Source organism: Protopterus annectens, chromosome 2.part1 (assembly GCF_019279795.1).
Source record: "Protopterus annectens isolate FY-2018-M chromosome 2.part1, PAN1.0, whole genome shotgun sequence".
In the NCBI taxonomy this organism is placed as follows: domain Eukaryota; kingdom Metazoa; phylum Chordata; order Ceratodontiformes; family Protopteridae; genus Protopterus; species Protopterus annectens.
This window is the reverse complement of record NC_056729.1, coordinates 311,425,061-311,440,484: the sequence shown is the minus strand read 5'-3', so window position 1 is coordinate 311,440,484 and position 15,424 is coordinate 311,425,061.

The window sequence follows — 15,424 nt, the reverse complement described above, 5'->3', positions numbered from 1 at the left end:
TGTGTGTGGGTAGTGGAGTTACAGACAGCAGGTAGCAATACCTCTTACAACAGGACTTGTGGACACAGGCCAACTACATGTTTGCATAAGTTTCCAGACCTAGGGACAGTATGTGAGTATTGCTGTTATATACATTGAACACTGCTTGTTTTACAGGGTTTGTGTGTACATTCTAGTTTTGCATGGAATGCAATCTGTCTGCATAGCTCTCAACTATGGGCCTATCCACATGATGGCCAGATGATTGGCTGTTATGTTTTGTCTGTTCCCCACACAGGTCTTGTCCCTGACATATAAGGTGCATTCTCTCCATTGATTGCTATCACTACATGGCAACATCCATTTGTGTTTCTGACTTCATATTCCTGAGTAAGGGTATGTTGCAATCAACCCTGTAACACCAGCAACTTTCATAGTGTATAACAGCAATATCAGACATGGTCCTGTGTTTCAACCTCTGTCCGCCACTTACATACCAAGCTTTGTCCAGATGTCATGCAGTAAGAGGTTGATAGGTAATGTTCTATCATTATTTAGTGCTAGCATTCCTGCTATCATTCAAGTGATGTGGACTCCCACACAAATTGTGGGGTAGGGTCCATATATATGAGTGCTACAGCTGGAAATAAATGCGTGACCCTGTACAGTCTGCAGGTCAGTGTATGGAGAACACTGTTATATGCCCTTGTAAGACATTTTATGGGGGAGGGGTATTAAATGTTTTTAACCTATGCTGTTACAACATGTGAGGGATATCAGTAATAAGAAACTTTAAGGTATACGGCTGTACATTTTCATACGTTTCACCATGGGAACAGTGGTGGGCTAGAGGTTACTATCTTACACACAGATCTGTTTGTCAGTGTGATAGCGGCATTTTAAGCTACACATTGTTTTGTAACAGATACAGTTACATTGTGACAACTAATACTTTCCCCCTAGGGGTTGAGTACAGAATGCAATTGGAGGCTGTTGAACTACAAATGTAATTAAGTGTTGATTGATTCTTATCTTCAAGGCAACTGTGTTTTTTACTGTTGTACTACTTGAAGGCTTTAGCCTAGACAGCAAAGTATGTTATGCTTTGCAGATTACTGTATCATATGTTTTCTTTGAGAGTTGCATTAATCAGTTATTATGTATTTCAAACACCAACATGCTATAAGAAATGGCATAAATGACTGAATAGTATGCAAATAAACATTTATATGTATGCAAACTTTGTGTGGTGTCATGTGTTTTGCATTGTGTGTGGGTATATGTTTCATGCAATAATTGTCATTTGTAGGAAAGACTCAGACACTGAGCATTTGCAAAGGTGGAAACTGTAGGAATAATGTCTGTTTGATATGCTGTGCACCCTCTATATATACTCTCTTTATATATATATATATATATATATATATATATATATATATATATATATAAGTATTTATATATTTATATGCGTGTGTGTGTGTGTGTGTGTATGTATATATGTGTATATATATATATATATATATATATATATATATATATATATATATATATGTATATACGTGTGTGTGTGTATGTGTGTATGTATCATTAGAATGTTTACTACTTCCACATTGTACATTCCCTGTGGTTGACTGACTGTTCTGCATGATGTGTTAGAGAAATCATCTCAGCATCTTACAGCTGAGATGGCTTTCTGATAACTTGTTGTGGCGATGTTGTGTAGGGTCCTTGGTTCAAGGCTTGCAAGTGCTGGTTATCTTGTTGCAAGGCAGATCAGTTCAGCTGTGGAGGAAATGATAATGACAATAATTAAAAGAGATCCTTATTTTGGGCACCTTCACCTCCATTTACAGTGCCTTTGGTCAGATGATTTGCAGTGAGAGGTACAGATTGTGGATCCAATGTCCGAATGCAATACACACACACACACACACACACACACACACACACACACACACACACACACACACACACACACACACACACACTCACACACACACACACACACACACACACACACACACACACACACACACACACACACACACACACACAGATATATATATACATATACACACATATATATGTATATATATATATATCTATATATATATATATATATATATATCTAGACATGTATGTCTACACACACACACACACACACACACATATATATATATATATATATATATATATATATATATATATATATACATATATATATATATATATATATATATATATATATATATATATATATATCTATAGACATGTATGTCTCGATACACACACACACACACACACACACACACACACACACACGCATACATATATATATATATATATATATATATATATATATATATATATATATATATATATATATATACACACACATGGTTTCACTTCAGAATCCTGAAATATCACAATCCTGAACTCCATAATCTGGAAGGCCAAAATCCTGAAAACTCAAAATCCTGAATCATAAAATACTGAAAACACACAGTATATATATAGTGACTATAGACAACACAAACCTTATGACATTCCACCCAATAAAAGCAGATGATCAAGCACCCCCCAAGTGGAGGCTGCACCCACCACACCCCCTGCTACTTAAATATATCAACTCCAAGATTGCACTTCACTACACTATCATGAGTTATGTTGTAGTATAGGAAGTTAAACAGGAACATTACTAATGTTACAACAGGTAGTCATGAAACATGTGATGGTATGTTTGCCATTTTTTCTTTAGAGTGCAATCTTGGAATTTATATATTTAATTAGAAGGGGGTGTGGGGGTGCAGCCCCCCATATGAGGGTGCAAAAGGGCTTGTCCACCTGCCTATACTTGGTGAAAAGTGCTATCCTTTATCTTGTATGTGTTTCTATGATTCCTTGCACTGGAATATTGTCATTTTTTTGTGTCCTGTATATTTTCAGTATTTTGGGATTCAGAATTTTGAGTTTTAAGAAGTTTATGCTTCCAGATTATGGAGTTCTGGATTGTGATATTTCAGCATTCTGAAATGAAACTATATATATATATATATATATATATATATATATATATATATATATATATATACATATACATATATAAATACATTTTCCCTTCTGTTGAATGACTGTGCTGCATGTATGTTTGAGAAAACATCACATTTATTTTCAGCACAAATGGCTTTGTGGTAATTTGTTGTGCCTGTTATGTCCAGGGTCCTAGGTTTGAGACTTGCAGTGGATGGTTGTTTTGTTGCTGAGCAGAACAAGGGCTGTTGGATACAGAGTGATTAAGGCACTTTTAAGCAATTGTAAGTGGGTTTGTGCGGTGGTAAGCAATACTAACTTCCAGTTAAATATGCTTACAGTTAGCCTGAAAGTGCTTAATCTGGTAGGCACTGCTTAGCACCATGAAAACAGGCTTAATCCCACTTATTACTGCTTAAAAGTGCTTACTCCTGCTTACCCTGCACTAAATTCTTTAAAAGAAAAGAAAAAAGGGGTGCTAGGAAAGTGGTGAAAAAGGGGCACAAAGAGGGAAAGACAACAGAGAAAGTAGCTAGGGATGTGCAGGACGGGTGTTTGGAAGGTCCATTGTGGTCCATGACTTCTACAGCAACAGCTGTGCATATATACTGATTTTGGAGGTAGATTTGGACACTCATGTTCCTGAGAGAGGGGTGAGGACAACATTAATGTGTTATGAAGCCAGTTAGACCAGATTACATGTGCCCATTAGACACGTGTGTGAAATGGACAGTTATGTATGGGGCAAATTTTTTTGGGGGGGACACATTTCCCTTTTTTTTTTAAGGTGAGAGTGGGATGTTTGGAGGAAGGATAGTAGTTATATTTGGGAAGGTAGGTTGGGTAGGAAGACAGACAAGACAGCATACAGGGGTGGTATATGACACATGTGGGGGTAAACACCTTGAATGGGGGGTGTTTGGAAATCGGAAGCCCATGAGCCCCCAAATGGAAACAGTGGGACTGAGGTCCCCAACAATGGGCAGTCACCACTGCACCTTCATGGCCCCAAAGGTGGCTGTCCTGGGGGCAGAGCAGGAGGGTCAGGCTAGCCCTCTAAATGTGCCATGTGGCACTCAAGCTGGCATAGCAGATCTCCATACTCCCTTCTGAGCTCAATATGCACCAATCTCCGGACCTGACTTTGGGTGACAGCTCCTGAAGGGGGGACGAGTCCCATCCCCTGAAATGGCTCCACCTAAAGGTGGTGCAGGACTAGCAGATGAAGTGTTTTCGGGGTGGCTCCCAGATGTGCTTGCGCCCGGTGCCATGGTCAGATGAGGTGGGAGAGGTGGGTCCACTGGGACCGGCCTTCCCAAATATGCTATGGTGTTGCAGTTTTAGAACATATGTGGGTTAGTAGTATTCAACACAGTCCATGATTAGTTAAAACAGCATGCATAGATATTCCCATTATCCCAAAACACCAGATTTGGAACAGTTGCATAGCAAACAGAACACATGCATATATGGAACCACAGTGGCCATTACAATGGCATGCAGGTTACATTGATAGCAACAGGCCACCATTGATAGTATTTCAACATGGAACATTAATAGAAACACATTTCAATATTTTTTGAACAATAGGACATATGCCCCAACAGTAGTTTTGGTGTCAACATACCCATTGATTTGTGTATTTAGATTATTGTTGCAGATATGGTGGGGGGAGACAGATGTCAATTAACAACTTATATATCCTTGCAGTACTCACAACTTTAATGATCATTGCTCTAATAATTATTCTAGAGGTATTATTACAATATCTTATGGCCATGGTTTGGGTAGTGGTATGTTTGTACACAGTGTATACTTCAACTGTCTTATAGCTAAATTCTACATCTCTTACTTGGCACCTTGTGGAGGGAATGTTTGTTAACACTACCTGACTGTTTTTACACATATTCCTAGATTCCAAGTTAATATTATGCATATACCTCTCAATCTCTTAATGCACACACTCTGGACAAAGCTTGACAGCATGGGGGTACAAATATGGACATATTTTGAACATTGTTCTCATAAACTTGGAGAGTTGCTAGCTTAACAGAATTTTTTTAATATACATTTTCTGAAGGTTTTGAGGTCTGAAAATGAAATGTATGTTATTATTTAGTGACTACAATTCTGAGATCATCCCACTGGTTTGCCACGGGGACAGAGGAACAGGCTGAAAATATGAGCCAATTATCTCGACATTCTGCAAACATCTGTACAGTTGAGAGGTATGATTATGCGTACAGCTTACTGCCACTCCCAGGATTCAAACCATGGCTGTGCCTACTAAAAATACAACAATTTAAGTTTCATCAGAGTGCCATTTAGTTACTACTGTCTATTCCTTCTGTGTTTTCTGTCTAAGTCTCTCTTGTTTGTACAGTCTGACTTTGTAATTAAAACAGTCTTATACAGACATTCCTAGACATATTTTTATGTAGTTCAGTGTGAGAAACAGTGGTTGACGCAAAAGTACTATTCTGATACCAGATGTTGGTGAATGCTACGTCAGGCCATACAATACCAGAGTAAACGCTACCAGTCCAGGATTCAAATCTTTACTGCCAGGCAGTTACAGTTTTTTTTTTATCTGGCAGACCTGTTGGGGGAATGTTTGTTAACACTACCTGACTGTTTCTACACATATTCCCAGATTCCTAGTTAATATTATGTACATACCTCTCAGTCTCTTAATGCATATACTCTGGACAAAGCATGACAAAATGGGGGTACAAATAGGGACATATTTTGAATATTGTTCTCATAATCTTGGAGAGTTGCTAGAGTGACATGAATTGTTTTAATATACATTTTCTGACGGTTTTGAGGTCTGAAAATCAAATGTATGTTATTATTTAGTGACTACAATTCCGAAATCATCCCACTGATTTTCCAGGGGGACAGAGGAACAGGCAAAAAATAAGAGCCAATTATCTGGGCATTCTGCAAAAATCTGGACAGTTGAGAGGTATGATTATGCATACAGCTTACTACCACTCACAGGATTCAAACCATGGCTGTGTCTGCTAAAAATACAGCAATTTAAGTTTCTTCAGAGTGTCCTATTTGGATATTACTGTCTATTACTTCAGTGTTTTCTGCCTAAGTCTCTCTTGGTTGTACAATCTGGTCTTGTACTTACAACAGTCTTATACAGACATTCCTAGACATTTTTTATGTACCACACTGTGGGTAACAGTGGTTAACACAACATTACTATTCAGAGAATGCAACACTAAGTACCATATAATACCAGAGTAAACACAACCACTCCAGGATTTAGAACTTTATTGCCAGACAGTTACAGTTTTATTTAAATATGACCTATATGGGACTATTACTGCCATACTGTCTGGTTTATTCAGTACAACCCATACACAGTTTTTATACTGCCAGGCGACTTTCTACTACTTTATATTTATTTGTATGACTAATACAAGCAGGATTGTTACTCACCAGCCTCGTGATGCAGCCTTTGCAACCTACTAGCATGGGATTCCTGATTCACAGCCCACTCAGCTGCAGCTGTAAGTAAAATAGAGAAATTTTTAGGCATACCTATCCATCACATATACAGGCTGGACGTTAGTAAACAGTTATTGGTATGACTATTACACACTGCTGGGACATCACCCCTCTACCCTGCATCTTGGACCCACTCATCCAAGACCTCCCTCTTCCTCTGACTCACATCAGCATGGTAGTGCTGGACCTGTTCACCAGTCCGAGGGATACCAGTGGCACTACTGAGATCACTGTCAACACAGTCACAGGCTTTTACTTTATCTTGGGAGCCCTGGTACTGGCCCTGCAGCAGTTTTTCAACATGGTTTTGTACCAGGAGTCCTACCATGACCTTGGACTCCTGTATGCCCCAGCGCTGCACCCGGAAGTGCATGCCCTCACTAACTCCCGCCATACTGCCTACAGTGGGAAGCTGCAACCAGTTATGAGCTGCATTCCAACCTGTGGGGTTTAAATACAGCCAATTTCCCACCCTTTGCTGTGATTGGACAGTTTTGAATATGCTGAGCTAAGCTAAGCTATGGGCAAACCTGCTTAGCTAAAGTTTTTCAGTGCTTAAAGGGGCAGGTTCAGCATTGCTTACCAATGGGCAAATCCACTTAGCTGGGCTATTCATTACTTAGCATTCATATGTATACAATGCTTACACCCAGTCAGCAAAGCTGTGCAATGCTTAGCATTGCTTATATTTTATTTTATAAACTATTTGCTGTATGGGATTGATTCATCATTCATTACATATTATAAATGTGTTTACTGTCCCTGACACCCCCCACTGTGCTTTCATTACATTTATTCATGTGTGACTATACTGTATGGGGCACTTGTGTTTATGTGGGGGTTTCACATCTTTATTAAACTGACACCTCACATCTGGATCTACTACAGTACTCTGGTAAACAAATATATGTTATTTAGCAGCTAATTATTAAAAGAAAACGTTTATGTACTGGTTTCACATATAAAATGCAAATTAGTTACAGCTGGGATCAAACCAGGAATGGCTATTTACAAAGCATATGGTCTAGCCGCTACACTATTCTCATACTGCTTATGTTGGATGTCTCTTGCTATTTAACGTCTTCTGCTGTTTAAGCTGGACTAAGCATAGCTAAGCAACGGGCACACCTGCAAAGCTATACTTAAACTTTATTGCATGTTTAAAAAAAATATTTGTTGTGGATTTTTATTTGTACCCTTCAGAATATCCATGTAATGCTGAACTTGTTATTCTATCAGCTTTCTGCTTTGTGGGATGATTGCCCCTTTTGGCTTTGTCCAAATTCCTTACTCTGATGGGTTGGGAGATGTGTGCTATGTGCTTATGCTAAATGTGTTATTCTAACAAAACTTTTGTCTTGGTAGGGACAATTGTCCCTTATGGCTTTGTCCAGATTTGTTATCCTGATAGGTTGGGGGTGTTACGAGCATTCTCGCTCATTTTAAATTGCCAAAAGGCAATTCTGGAGTGCAGGGGCATGTATTTTGTGAGAGCTCTGCACTCATACACAGAACCATGTCCGTTTTACAACATGGCAGCACGCTTTCATACGTATGCATGGTGCGCTGCCGTGCTGTACAGGAACAGTCCATGCTGTGCAGGAATAACTTATTCCTGCATGACTGCTTGCTGAATCCTGGGGATGGACTAACATTAACCTACGAGTCAGTATATCGATGCAAAAAAATTTGACAAAAGAAAATCAATGTCACCAGATCAATATTACAGTGTTCTTGCTACATGATATAAACCTGGAGTATGCAAAACTAAAACAGTGTCTGATTTAGAGTTTTCTTAAATGTCAGCTAATATTAAAGAAACAATTCTATTAATAACATTTTCTGTACCATCTCAGTTTACATAACTGATTACAATATTTTACATAATTTTCATCACTTTTATGTGACATTCCAAAAGAAACGCCACACTACACTATTAGTTAAATAGAAAGATAGATAGTTAAGACAGTTCCCTATCAAATGAATAAATGCTTAAAATGTCGAGTACGACATCGACAGCTTTTAAGTGGATGTTCATCTAAGCGAAATCTCAATATGGCGAAACAAGGAGTTTCAAAAAGTTATAGTTGGCCAGCTGTCAGTAAGTCAACGGCTGACATCAGAATGGTCACGTTGTCTAGCCATTCTTACTGTCCTCCACTGTGTTGTGGTCTTGTCATTCACCCTGTGTAATGTTATGACAGGCCTCCACTGTGGTGCAATCTTGGAGTTGGTATATTTAAGTAGGGGGGTGTGGGGAGCAGAGCCTCCCACATTGGGGGTGTGGGGGCAAAGCCCCTACTTTATTTTGTTTGTTGATTTCTTTTTTGTTTTTTTTGGGGGGGTTAATGGTGTACAGTGCATTTTAGCCGTCAGCCATTGGCTTCCTGATGGCCGGCCAACTATAACTTTTTGAAACTCTTTGTTTTGATATTATGGGGTTTCATTTAGATGAACTTTCTCTTAAAACCTGTTGAGTATGCCGTACTTGACATTTTAAGCATTCATTCATCTAAAATAGACCATAGATAGATAGATAGATAGATAGATTTATAGATAGATAGACAGATAGGAAGAATGATACAGATTTATGTATAGATACACTGACATTAAGATTTAGGTATAGATACAATGACATTAATCTACTTGCCAGTTTATTGATGTACAAAAGAACGTTGATCTCACCTTATTGATACTATAATGTGCATGCTCCAAATATTACCATGGTGCATGAGAAACTAAAACAATGTCTATTTGAGAACTATTTCCTACATGTACTCACCAAATGCAGACTTACACAATCATTTGACTATTACAGTGCATCAAGTTGCAAGTGTTTGTATGCCACTGGAGTAAGTATATTACTTTTATTTAGGATACGGAATGTAGTACATACACACACATATATCTGTGCATGTCTACAGGCAGTTGGGTTTGGCTTTTTTGGCCTTAATGTAACCATAGAGACTTAAAAAGTAAAAAAAAAATCATAGACATTCTGAAGCCTTGTAGCTGAAACACAATGTTCTTAAGGGGTCATTTGCATATGTCCCATTGGCCTCTGTTACAGGAGGTTTAAAGTATCACACAGCAAAAACTATAGCTTGGCAAGGTTTTTCTTGCAGATTTTACTGAATGGTTTGTTAGTGTGTTCTTTTTACCCTTTGGTTTGGATGTTATTTTGGATATTTTGCAGGCACCTTAATCTTTACAGGCATCAGCTGGGTTTAAAGACCCTGTGCTTCTGAAGTTTGACTAAATGATTATTAATGTATGCTGTGCTGGTAAGTGTAAAAAAAAGCTGAAACATACATGTCCACAGCTAGTAGGATTTATTTTTATTAGCCTGAATGAAACCATAAAGACTTAAAACATAAAAAGTCGTGGACATTCAGAAGCCAACTGAAACACTTGATGTCCTTAAGTAGTCATTTGCATATATCGCACAGACCTCCAATAAAAGAAGTTCAAGGTTCACGCAGTGAAAACTCTAGCTTGTCTGTGTTTTTCTTGCAGTGTATATAATACATACACACATATATATATATATATATATATATATATATATATATATATATATATATATATATATGTGTATGTGTGTGTGTGTGTGTGTCTGTGTAGATTGAACTTACATTACATTATTATTTAAAAACACTTTCTTATATGTATCTAAAAAAGGAAGGTTTTCTGTCAGTGAGATGATGCTTTCACCAAAACTCCCTGCACTGATGGAGATGAAATGGCCCCGATAAATCACCTACTAGTCCATATGCAGTTCCTTAAGGGTAGAATGGGAATCTTAGATGTAGTACACCGATGGAGCTTATTGTATAATTCTCTTAATGTTTAAGTAAGAACTGTAAAAAAAGGTGTTTCAAATGTCATATCATTACTAGTCTATGTATTTAGGTATATCTATTATGTACATCTTGTATACCTGCATAATACTCATTCTGTAAAATAGAGCATTTTGTCCTGAGCCTCCGCTGGAAATGAGACTTGTGCCCAGTTGTACTTTCCCAGTAAATGAAAGGAAGAAAGAAAGAAAGAAAGAAAGAAAGAAAGAAAGAAAGAGTTCCTCCTACAAGAACACGCATAACTCTGACTCACATAGTCATCTTACTGACAACCTGTTGAGCTGAACTGTATTTGTTTCTATTCTATGTGGGTATATGATGTCTGTCTGATGTCTAAAAGCAGTACTTGTCCATTGCTTACATGTAATTAGCTGTCATTACATTAAATGTAAAAATCATACAGTTTTCCAGAAAAGCAAGATTTTTATGCATCTTAAAAGATGTCACTACCCCAAACCCTGCTTTCACAAAGACAAAATTATTCACAAAAATGCAATGCTATTATAGCAATAACCAAAGATGTTGGTGGGGTATATTGAAGATTTACCTATGGTTGGTGTGGTTTAATCATGAGGGTGATGTCCGAGTCAGTTATTGCTATTATACAATGATATTATTTAAGAAAAAAAAACTTACACACCCCCAAAAAATACTTAACTTTTCTTAAATAATGTCTTTATACAATGCCTGTGTGGTACCTTTCTGCATTTTTCCAGTATTCTGGGGCTTTTCTGATGAACTGCACATGAGTATGGGACTTGCATCTCCATGCTTGCACAGTGCATCAGTGCTGTGCAAAGGAAGCAATGGAGAAAGGAAGATCTCTGTTCCGCTTTTTTTTTTTTTTTTTTTTTTTTTTTTTTTTTATTAAAAAGAAACCAGGAGACTTAATATTTGGGAGAGCTGGGACAGAGGAAATAAAAGAATAAAATCAGGTATGTTTCTTTAGTTTTGCAGAACATACCTGATTATACTCTTATTTTTCTCTGTGCCACCTTCCTCATTCATTTGAGGTCTTCCGTTTTGTAAATTTATTAAAAGCAGATAGAAAGAAAAGTGTAAATTTTGAGATATACTAATGGAAAAAAAGTCCTGGTGACTGGACCTTTTTCCATTGGTATATTCTCGGATTTACAATGCTGGTTGGGCTGATCAATCAGTGTGCTCTTTTTTGAACATTACTGGCCAGTCATTGTATAATAAGCTTGTAATTATTTACATGTAGAATGTCAGTCCTAGATGCAATATGTATCTGAAGGTCCATCCACTGAACACTGAACATCTGAGTCAAAAAAATCAAAGAATAGTAGATATTGTGTACTAAATTCTGCCCTGCATCCTCATTTCACTGATACAGCATGCCAAATTATACTATATTTGTTTTCCATTTGGGGCAGTTATATTTCCTCTGTTCAAAATGGAGAATGCAACATATGTTCCTATTTTACAGTATGTAAAACGTGTGTATTTTGCTCCATAAAAATCTCTTTTGGATGAAACATTAAACTGAGGTCCCATCTGCCTGAGTTGGTGGTAACTCAGGTGGATGCAAAACACTGCATAACAAATGTTGAAATGTGTATGTGAAGTTCCCCAATGCTCTGGCAAAATTTCACATAAATATAAATATCACCTTGGGTATCCTTTGAAAAGAAACAGCAGCCTAGTAGGACTAACATGGTCAGCAAAGAAGAACTAACTAAATAAATAAATAAAAATTAAAATGTTTCTATAGATGGAAAGATGGCACTTCAAGAAATCTGAGTAAGATAATACACAGTCTCTAATACACAAGCCATTAAAGTCTGAAAGTCCTTTTTCCTTCTACAGTTCTCCAGATTTCTTGTGCCAGTTAAATACATATAGCTGCAACAGATGGACTGCATTTCAGACATCAAAGAGATATCATATAACCATGTAAAATAGAAACAAATGCAATTCAACTCAGCAGGCTAAGCAATATTGAATAAGTACTTATATAATTAAATATTCTAACTCCAAGAATGGTAAAATTGCCCAGCTAGTCAGCCATGAGCTATATTTATAGGAGTAATGGAAGAATCTTAGTCTTAAGTGCACTTTATACATGGAGGAAAATAAGAAACCCTGAAAGTTGCAGTAAATGGTAAAAATAGGGGCTTGGGTAGGGCCTTGTACATACAGCCACCAAATGCTAAATTGCATAGCCATTTTCCAGCCAGAGTGCATCAATTTCCATCATATTTGATTTTCACTGAAGTGGGTACAGGAATTTGTTTCAGGGTATGGAATTAAATATCTGCCAAGGAAATACCAGATCTATACACTGATTGTATATATTATATACATACACACACACACACACACACACACACACTTAAATATATATATATATATATATATATATCTATATATATATATATATATATATACATATTTATACATATATATATATATATATATATATATATGTATATGTATATATATATATATATATATATATATATATATATATATATATAGGTCTACCTGACAATATAGAAACACCACATCACTGAAGATGAAATCACTGAGTTGACATCTTCCAAACTTTAAAACATCGAACATCCGGATTATCAAAAACAAACCCCAGGAAAAGAACCGCTCAGCCATCATGGTGAACACTGTTCTTTCCACACTGTAGTACAATCTTGGAGTTGGTATATTTAGTTAGTGGGGGTGTGAGGGGGCAAAGACCCCCATTTTGGAGGGTTTTACTTACTTTGTTGCTTATTTTTTGCACCCTGGTGACCAAGTGGTTCTTTTCCCAGGGCTGGCGTTTGGAGTTCCGGGTGTTCAATGTTGTAAAGTTTCAAAAAATGTCATCTTAATGATTTCGTGTTTGATGATATGGTGTTTTGATATTTTGAAGTAGACCCTATAGATATATATACACATATGTATATATATATGTGTGTGTGTGTGTGTGTGTGTGTGTGTGTGTGTGTGTGTGTGTGTGTGTGTCTTTCTATCTATTTATGGTTCTAGTTCACTACATCACCCCCACTGCAGTGGCATTCACTAAACTGACCACAAATAGGTTCATAGAAAATATCTATGAATCTACGAACCTGTAAACAAACAACTGAAATTAAAAAAATTAAAAAAAATTAAAAATCTCCAGGATTCAGCAAACATCCATGCAAGAATAGCTTATTCTTGCATGGAACGGACTGTTCCTGTGCAGCACAGCAGCTTGTCATGCATATGTATGAAGGCATGATGCCATGCTCTAAAACAGACATGGTTCTGTGTGCGTCTGCAGGGGGTGTGTCCAAGACCAGTGCTCTCACAATACACATGCCCCCTGCACTTGACAATTGCCGTTTGGCAATTCAAAATGAATGAAAGTCTCCATGGACACTTTAGTGTCTATGGAGAAAATAAGAGACAACCATACCGCTCAATTTTACAGATCTTCGCAGAATGTCCAGATTACTGCTTCATATTTTAAATGGGTTTCCCTAAAATATGCACCTGTCTGGCAAATAGTTGTGAATTGAAGTCATTAAATAATGACAAATATATGAGTTTAACACTCTACATCATCAGAAAATACATGCTAATCCAAAGCCTGTCATTCTATAAATGTTCTAAGTTTCAAACAGCAATATTTAAAAGATATTCCTTATTTTTTTTCCTGTGTGCAATTAAGTTTAAGGGTAGCTGCGTGGGTTTGCCCATTGCACAGCTACACATAGCAGAGTTTAAACATTAAAAGAAGCTAAACAGAAATATGCACAACACTAACAGCAAAGATGGAGTAGTGTAGTGGTTAGAGTGTTCACCTAACATGCAGTCAGGCATGGTTTGAGCTCCACAATAATCCTTGCATTTTCATATGTGAAACACAACTAAAATATATTTTTCATAAATTGGTAGGGAATATTGTTATGTATATGCTAACAAGGGTAGTGTTGCAGCCCTAAACGTGATGTGTCAATGAAATTTAAAGTTTCATCAAGATTTAGCATAGCTAAGCAGATTTGAGCGCTAGTAAGCAGAGTTAAGCATCTACCCTTTTAAGCAATAGTTATCTTAGCTAAGCAGGTTTGCCTGGTGCTTAGCATAGCTCAGAAGTTTCAAAACTGTCCAATCACGGTAAAGGGTGGGAAATTAGCCCTATTTAAACCACCAGGGCTCTCAATACAAAGCTGAGGCCTGGGACCAACTTGCCCAAGATATCAGCACTGCCAATGGCATCACTCAGACTGGTGAGCTGGTCCGGCACTACTTTGCTGACTTGAAGCTGAGGAAGAGGGACCTTTTGGACCTGTGGGTCCAAGATGCCTGAGTGTGGAATACTCCAGCTGTGTGTAAGTATTAGTCAAAATAAGTGTTCTCCAAAGTCCAGTCTGTGTATGTGATGGATAAGTATGCATAAATGTTTTCTCTTATGTCCTGCACAGCTGCAGATGAGAGGGTTGTAAATTTGGAAACCCATGCCAGCAGGCTGCAAAGGCTGTGTCATGAGGCTGTTGAGTAACAATCTAGCTGGTATTATGTAGGGCAAATAAAATGTAGTAGAATGTCACCTTGCAGTATTTAAAAGTGGGTATGGTTTTTAGTGACTGAAGAAGCGAATAGGAGAGTAATAGTGACATATAGGTTATATATCAATAAAAGTGTAATTACCTGTCAATAAAAGTGAAAACCCCAGACTGGTTGTGTTTACTCTGGTACTGTATGACTAGAACGTTTCATGCACCAAGATCTGATAGAATAGTAATGTTGTGTTAACCACTGTTTTCTACACTGTGCTATGTCAAAAGGTATGTATAGGAATGTATAGAAAAGAATGTTGTAATCCCAAGGTCAGATTGTACAACCAAGAGAAAATTAGAAAGAAAACATTCAAGGAATAGCTCATTCTGATGAAATACAAACATGGTGAATTTTTAGCAGAAAACAGCCACGGAATGAATCTCGGGAGTGGTAGTAAGCTGTATGCATAATTTCAAGAAGGATTTTGTGAATATGTGTAGAAACAGTCAGGTAGTGTCAACATAAAT